The sequence below is a fragment of the Haliotis rufescens genome, unplaced genomic scaffold (assembly GCF_023055435.1).
Source record: "Haliotis rufescens isolate VD_foot unplaced genomic scaffold, xgHalRufe1.0.p SCAF_4, whole genome shotgun sequence".
Lineage (NCBI taxonomy): Eukaryota > Metazoa > Mollusca > Gastropoda > Lepetellida > Haliotidae > Haliotis > Haliotis rufescens.
Window position 1 is genome coordinate 55,086,052 of NW_025964112.1, and position 9,165 is coordinate 55,095,216.

The window sequence follows — 9,165 nt, forward strand, 5'->3', positions numbered from 1 at the left end:
AGTTGTTATTTGATATAATTAGAGGAAATAAAATGAACACTGTATTCATCGAGTGCATGACCAGTCATGCCAGTCCGTTCTGTAAAGGCTAAAGCAGCGCTCGACAAATCTGTGACACAAGATGTGATCCCTCACAGTGATTACAAACCTGTCTTTTTTTACATCAGCGGCCTCATGCACAAGAAGTGGGACACTCATGTAGATATTAAATAAATTACATGCTATTAAACCAACAATCGGTTACACCTACTTGGGTTGTCAGTCCAGATTTGTAGAGGTAATTTTATGCGAAGATGTCGTATTGGCCATTGCAGATAAACTCATGAATATCTATTGCAAGGTGAAGATCTTCCATTCTGTGTCCCTTGTGATGAACGAATCACGGTAAAGCATGTCCTTCTTGACTGCATTCATTTTTCCATCACAAGGGATATTACTTTCCAGGTTTCATCCACAAAGAATCTTTTTAATGTAAATCATCATTTTATTCTTGTTTTGATTTAAAAAAGAGATTGAATTAAATGATAAATGCAGATTATAATATGTGTATGTATTTAAGTGATTTTTCATTTTTTTTAAATGAATTCATAACTGATATTTTTAGTGGCTGTATCTGCAAAGGGGGTGGGGGTTGAAGTATCGTAAAACAATTGTCCCCCTGAGAGGGTACGTAAGTCCTATGTCATTCGAAGTATTTGTCTTTTGGGGTCGCGGGTGGCCCATTGGTCCAAGGCGCCGCGGTTCGCTGTGCAGAGTTGCGTCCCTTGGGCACGCCAGAAACCTATGAACGTGGGTTCGAATCCCGGTTCACCCGATTATGTTTCTAGGTTTGTCATCACCATACCCGTGCTCGTGGGTTTCACCGAAGTGGTAAACGTCTGAGACCTGCATCACTTCGGGCTTTCCTCCCACATTAAGCTAACGCGCCGTGATAATAACTGTTAAAAGCGGCGTTAATCGTTTCTCTGTTATTTTAGTCGCAGTATTCTTGTTGATTTCAACTGTTTGGCTTAACTACCTGACAACCGCCAGTACCCAGAGGGATGGTGTAAAATCTTGCTGGGGTACCATGTCGGTAGCAGAAGTACCGTAAGTCCCCATGGTTCCTAGTATAGTGGCCTAACCTTGGTTGCTGGTGATCCATAGCTAATTTTTATTATGTATTGTTATGAATAGTCACAGTTGAAGAATAAATGAAAGTTTTAAATTCAAATCTGTGATACTATCGTTGTTTCACTATCCATTGTCGACAGTTTTATAAACTCTAAATGTATTTACTCTTGATATACATGTATATTGGTCTATTCACAATATGGCTGAAATATTGCCAATGTGACGTTAATATTAACTCACTCCCTCACAGGCTCGCTGACATGGTTGATGCTTGTCATCGATAAACAATAAACCAGCCAACCAACCAACCTCACCGTCCTGTAAACGGTGAAAAGACTATAGGAATATAGGAATATTCAAAGGACGGGATAGGAAAAGCCGCCTTACCAGCTGGCTGGAAATGTCAAATCCTGACGAAAACATTCAAATATAGATATGAAAATGATCAAACATATTCAAATAGCTGACAACTTGTTTTCGTTTACATGCCGCCGCCCTACTTCGTTAGGCAACAGAAAAAACACTAACCTTTTATGCAAATGAGTGGCGTTCTTTAATCCAGGTTTGCATGTCCTGTCCCTGCAGATCATGACTATGCTTTTTGGTTGGTTGGTTGGTTTGTTGTTTAGCGCCGCACTTAGCAATATTCCAGCTATATGACGGCGGTCTGTAAATAATCGAGTCTGGACCAGACAATCCAGTGATGAATATCATGAGCATCGATCCACGCAATTGGGATACGATACGAGGACATACATCAACCAAGTCAGCGAGCCTGACCACCCGATCCCGTTAGTCGCCTTTTACGACAAGCATAGTCACCTATTACGGCAAGCATGGGTTGCTGAAGACCTATTCTACCCCGGAATCTTCACGGGTCTAATATATGCTTTTTGCGAACACCCGGTGTCGTCACTGAATTTCAGTGATCCAGTCATATATGTTCACCATAACTTCCTTTTAACACCCAATGGAATCTGTTTCGGCAGAAAATCGGAACTGATTATTCTCTGGCGTTGACGTTATATATATATATATTACACTTGCAAGCGTTGGACTTCCGATATGCGCTTATACAGAAGTACCTCTGTGTGTCATCGGTATAGTGATCGCACCGTTCTTAAGCTTGAACTACGTCACCGTTCGGCAAAGTCCGGCGGTCGTCGTTGTACAGAGTCATCTCATGTTTTGTTAGAGACTTAGTGACCCGACTATTTCACTCTCTTGTGATTTAACGGCACACTTTTACCAGGTATTGACTTGATGTTTGTTATCTAATATATGTTCGCTTCCTCATTCAATCAATCATTTTATTTGAATTCCAATACATATAGGCCACAGTCCTTTGTGTACAAAAGTTGAGTACAGACAAGTTTTAGATATTCAGTTTCGCATTTCTTACTTCATTTGCATAATATAGACATTTTGCTAGATTTGTAATAATATCTGTATCTGGTGATGACAGAAGCATATTAAATTTATGAACGTCAGGACAACAATAGAACTTATCTTTGAGATATAGTTGCCGTAACTTGACATACGTGGATCGATGCTCATGATGTCAATCACTGGATTCTCTGGTACAGACTCGATTATTTTACAGACCGCCGTCATATAGCTGGAATATTGCTGAGTGCGGCGTTAAACAACAAACAAACAAACAAACATTTGAGACCCATGAAGATCCGGGGTAGAATAGATCTTCAGCAACCCATGCTTGTCGAAAAAGGCGACTACCGGGATCGGGTGGTCAGGCTCGCTGACTTGGTTGATGCATGTCATCGATCCCAATTGCGTGGATCGATGCTCATGATATGAATCACTGGATTGTCTGGTCCAGACACGATTATTTACAGACCGCCGTCATATAGCTGGAATATTGCTGAGTGCGGCGTTAAACAACAAACCAACCAACCATACATTTGGAACTTTCATACATCTCCGAACCAAAGTTTACTTTCAATAGTGTTAGACCAGTTTTATACCCGTGAATATCCGGGGTAGAAAAGGTTGGTTTGTTGTTTAACGCCGCACTCAGCAATATTCCAGCTATATGACGGCGGTCTGTAAATAATCGAGTCTGGACCAGGCCGAAAAGTGGTTTTAAAAAGGGAAAAGGGTTGAAGTTGATTGCGGTTTTACTTACTTGGGTTTGTATTTTAATAATAGTTGGTTTGTTGTTTTACGCCGCACTCAGCAATATTCCAGCTATATGACGGCGGTCTGTAAATATTCGAGTCTGGACCAGACAATCCAGTGATTAATATCATGATCATCGATCCACGCAATTGGGATTGATGACATGCATCAACCAAGTCAGCGAACCTGACCACCCGATCCCGTTAGTCGCCTTTTACGACAAGCATAGTCACCTTTTACGGCAAGCATGGGTTTCTGAAAACCTATTCTACCTCGGAATCTTTACGGGTCTGTAGCCTTGATCCTTGGCTCATTGGCAATATAGAAAGTACTCAAAATGTACAGTTTTGTTTATTTCTCTTAAAATGATATCTGCTGTAATGACTATTTGTCAAATATGGTCTTTCGTTTGAGACAAGTAGATTCAATCATTTACATTTGTAAATTACATATAGTAAATTACTTCAAATACTGTTGCGCAGCTGCAACAATGATATTGAGGATATTGATCTAGAGAATATACTTTTTAATATTTGAAATAAGATAACTTTATTTATTGTACTAAATGTTAGTCTATGGATAAACTACCTCTAATAATTCATTATCACACAGTGGCCTCATATAAACTGTTTTCATGAAGTAACTTCAAATCTTATTTATTTACACGAAACGTCGCTTCCTTAAGATATCGAGACCGGTCCTTATTATTGTCTGTAGACAAGTGTTCTTAGCAAATATTTGTTCAAATGTTCTTCTAAATACAAGTTATATCTTCGCATGCATTTGCTAGTCTAAAACTGTTTGGCTCCTATACTTTGCACGTCAATAAGCTTATGAAAGTCACAACTATCCAATATATAAAACATGTTTCCCAGGGCCAACTATTTGAATAGGATATGCTCCACGGAACTTAATAATGCGAGCCGAATGTTATTTTTCGTTTTAAAGTATTTACACGGTAGGCTGCTCGCCAGAATGTAAGATACATACATCTCAAGAAGCGTTATGCTTCAGGTAACGTGGTCTTTAACAACAAAACTCCCTTTTGTGTTCAGTGGGTACACGTAGTCGCGTCCTCAATGTTCTGGTCACTTACCTCCAATGATAACAAAATTATCTATACACCGCCTTTAGTTTGTATGTATATGCTGTTTTCATATATAATGTCTTCCCTCTAGTAAATATAGGCAATTTACCTGCAATGACATGGCCTGGAATTACACAGGTGCTGTTCAGCCTATAAAGAAATAAGCATATAACAAGTATTTGTCACATAGTGACGAAATGTCCCTCGCCGCCTTATGCAATATGTGTTTTTTTACCAAATATTTTATTCCTTTTGAATAATATTATTTTCTGTTAGATACCTCCATGGAACTATTTGTCGTACTCCAAAAGCCAATATCATCAAACATGAAGGAATCCAGAAATTAGTTCTTGAGATATCGCAGCAACACTGTTTTCCATCTCGAATAACAGATTTCCCTTCTGTTACCTTGAAAATTAAGTTAAGGTCACCAAAATCGACTGGTGTCTGCGGAGTCTGTATATACACCATAGTTCCAAATATGAAGACAATCCAGCGATTAGTTCTTGAGATATCGCGGCAACACCGTTTTCCAACTCCAAAAGCAGATTTGCCAGCTGTGACCTTGAAAATGGGATCAAGGTCACCAAAACCGACTGGTGTCTGCGGTGTCTGTATATACACCATAGTTCCAAATATGAAGACAATCCAGCGATTAGTTCTTGAGATATCGCGGCAACACCGTTTTCCAACTCCAAAAGCAGATTTGCCAGCTGTGACCTTGAAAATGGGGTCAAGGTCACCAAAACCGACTGGTGTCTGCGGAGTCTGTATATACACCATAGTTCCAAATATGAAGACAATCCAGTGTTTGTTCTTGAGATATCACGGCAACAAACAGGTGGGACGTACGGACGATCATGAATACTATGTCCCCCGCTCCGCGCTTTCGAAAAAATGCTGCTGTGCATGTACATGTATTATGCCTTGAGGTATTGCCTCGCGTATACAGGTTGTTCAATATGTTGGCATAATAGGGTAGCCTTGTGGGTAAAGGGTTCGCTCGTCATTCACTCACTCATAACATGTTGGAGCGCAAACTCAGTCGTCAATAAGGCGCTGCAGTATATCAGTGTTATATTACCTCGTGTTTCGACAGTTACTGATAGTTCCAGCAACGCAACATCCATACAATGCCATTGTGGGGAATGAGCCCAGTCTTTCCCCCACTGACTGGGGAGACATGATAGGGAGACGTGTGCGTCAACGTCATAGGCTGCCGACCACGTTGTCTGAACTTAACCAGGCTCTACCAGAAGAGTGGGACCGACTTCCTCAAATCGCTGTTGGGAGACTCAGTATGCCTCGTCGAGTGAATGAATGGTTGACCAATCGTGGTGGTATTACGTACTACTGATCCAACAAGGTCACCTTTCAAATTTCCTATCTTACCCCTATCAGGGGCACGGGTGGCCCAGTCGTCTAAGGCGCCGCGATTCGGTGTGCAGAGTTGCGTCCCTTGGGCACGCCAGAAACCTATGATTATGGGTTCGAATCCCGGTTCGCCCCGATTTTGTTTGTCAGCACCATACCAGTGCTCGTGGGTTTGGTAAACGTCTGAGACCTGCAAAACTTCGGGCTTTCCTCCCACATTAAGCTGACACGCCGCGATATAACTGGAGTACTGTTAAAAGTGGCGTTAAACCCAACTCACTTACTCACTTATCCCTATCGTCCTTCAAGAACGCTGGCAGTCATAACATCTACTATCATACTTCACTAACGGATGTCATGTGTTCCCAATTCGTTCATTATCATACAACTAATAGAAACTAATATCTCTCACAATTTTGGAAATTTTAAGTTCTGGTATCCCCTACTTTTTTTAGTGTATATATTGAACGTGATCTTGTAAAGTTTTCAATGCAAATAATTGGCGTAAATCAAATCTATAATATGTGGAGCATACGCAGAAATAACTACTGGACTATCATCTATGGTAACCATAATCTCGCCATCGCTTGGAAATGTATGTAATCAGAAACCCAGTACTCACATCCTGATAAACTTGAGCAATTCCAAATTAACATTACAGAGCAACGTGGCTATACACGACAGCGACTCGACATGGTATTGGGCACAATGACAGGGTTTACCCAAGCGAAATGATTCTGTAGAAATAAGACTCACATTTAAAACTCAGATGAGTGAACATATGTAGGTTACTTGAGATGAGCGAATGTAAGTCCCCGCGGGGGTTCTGTGTTAGAATATGTAACCAGCAACGAAAGAGGCGACTGAAAGAACAAATGTCAGGCTGACCTGGTTGATGTCCTGTCATTGTCCCCCAACGGATTACATCATCAATCACCGGTTTGCTTGGTCCACATTCGATTATTTATGAACCGCTATCAAATAGCTGGGATGTTGCTGAGTATTGCGTTAAACTATACTCTTCACAAAAAGAAACGCAATACGGACATTTTTGGCCATAAAAGTAAAATCAGCGGACCAAGAGGTGAAGAGGTAAAATGTGTTTTAGTGTCAGTGCGCCACCTACGTGAAAGGTCGACCACAGACACCTCAACCGAATCCCAAATAACTGGGCTAGGCAGAATCTCCGGCCAGAACGTAAAAAAACGTTTATAAGCAGCAGGTATACGAGCAAGACGTCATGTTCGACGCGTCGTATTGAGTCGACAACATCGTCAACAACAACTGCATTGGTGTCGTCAACACAGGGTATGGCCTCAACTGCGATGGAGAAATGTCTATTTCAGTGACGAATTAAGATTTCTCCTCCGTCGACGGGGTGGACGAGCACGGGTCATCAGACGTCAGAGAGAACGTTACGCCGGAGACTGCGTACAGGAGTGGGGGTAGCATTATGATGTGGGCGGCTATCTCTCATCATGGCCGGACAGGTTTGGTCCATACCCAGGGCAATCTTACGGCTCAACGATACATCAACGAAATTCTCCTACCACACGTCCTCCCAACTGCAGCCAACGGCAACGTTGTATACCAACAGGACAACGCTCGACCACCTACAGCATGGATCACACGTACCTGTTTAACAACAACGTTGATGTTCTCCCCTGGCCCTCCAGATCCCAAGATTTCAACCTGATAGAGCACCCGTGGGATGAATTGGAAAAACGGCTTCGCCGACGTCAACCACAACCCCAGACGTTGCAGCAGTTGGCATACAACAATCACCAAGTGTTCTCTCCACAATATTTTGGCTCAATACCTCGTACGGTTCCTTGTATAATTGTGTTTTCCTATCTCACACAAATCTGGCTTTGCGTTTCTTTTTATTTGAAGAGTATATAAACAAACTGGTAAGGAAAAATGCATGTAGCCGTACCTTGGGATCGTCTTAGAGTAAGCAAAGTCTCAGGAAATCTCATGTGTAACTTAAACTTTCATTTTACGGGAAAACGTAATGGTTAAACGTCATCAGCAATGCTTATTTTACAAAGCTAAATCACATTTCGCCATCGTATTTTACCTCAGAACAGTATGGGCAATCAGCGTTTAAAACTTTGGAGGCGATGGGCCTTTGTCAATAAAATTGGATTTGTATATTTCCATTGTTTTTAAACATTCCATAAGCTCAGCAAATTCAACATAAATTTTGTTTAATATTATTTCAGTATCACTAGTATCATTGTTATTGTCAAACCGAATGTGCTGCAAATTTACTAGTAACTTTATTTCATTGCTTATCGGGGTAGAGTTTCACATCACGTAAATATAAAACGTCACCGCCAGAGAATACCCAGTCTCGATAACCTGCTGAAAGAGACTCCATTGGGCGTAATAGGTAAAAATAGTGGTGAAAATTATATATGAATCAGCAATGACATCAGGCGTTTGCGAAATTGGTTTAGCATTTCCTGATCTATCTGTAGCACCCGCCACTCACACAATTCACATAAAAAATACGCATTTGTTTGTTGCCGAACGCCGTAATTCTTTTGCAAATGACGTCTCTATGAAGTTGTTTGTTTGTTGTTTAACGTTGCACTCAGCGATATGACGGCGGTCTGAAAGTAATCGAGTCTGGACCAGACATTCCATTGATTGACATCATGAACATCGATCCAGGCAATTGGTATACGATGACATGTATCAACCAAGTCAGCGAGCCTGACCACCCGATCCCGTTAGTCGCCTTTTACGACAAGCATAGTCACCTTTTACGGCAAGCATGGGTTGCTTAAGACCTATTCTACCCGGATCTTCTCTATGCAGTAAATATTTAAATGGGATCTGGTTACCCAGAACTCAATATCCTGTCACAGTAAATACACACTGTTGATACATCCTACACACCTTGTACATCCTCCGTCGTTATTTGTACCCAATCAATTGTGACTCGTGTACTTTTGTACTTCGAACAATAGTGTAAAATGTGTCTGTCACGATCGGGTTTTTTTCTACGGACATATCCTAGAATCTCGCAACGAGGTATTACCACTACGAAAAGAAATGCATTTTAATCATCAAAGTGAAAGCAGGTGTTGGCAGTGAATGCCACGAACCGTTGTTTGTACTCGGGTCTGTGTTTAATGTTTCACCACCTAAAAAGTCTGATATTATATTATGAAATTTTAAACAGCAACTATTTGCCTGACACTCAATAAGCGGAGGACGAATACCACATATATCAATCAATGCGAAGTAATTCGTAGTAAAAAACTATGTTTCTAAGTTTGTGATTTTCTTGTTGACAATGTTGAAGAGACATAAACACAGGCGCAGTTTTTATTGACGCATCATGTATATGTAATATGAGGAAAATGCATTTTAAACAAGTTGTTTTTAATAAAAGAAGTAACACTTAAACAACCTAGTTCCAATACATATATCTATCAATG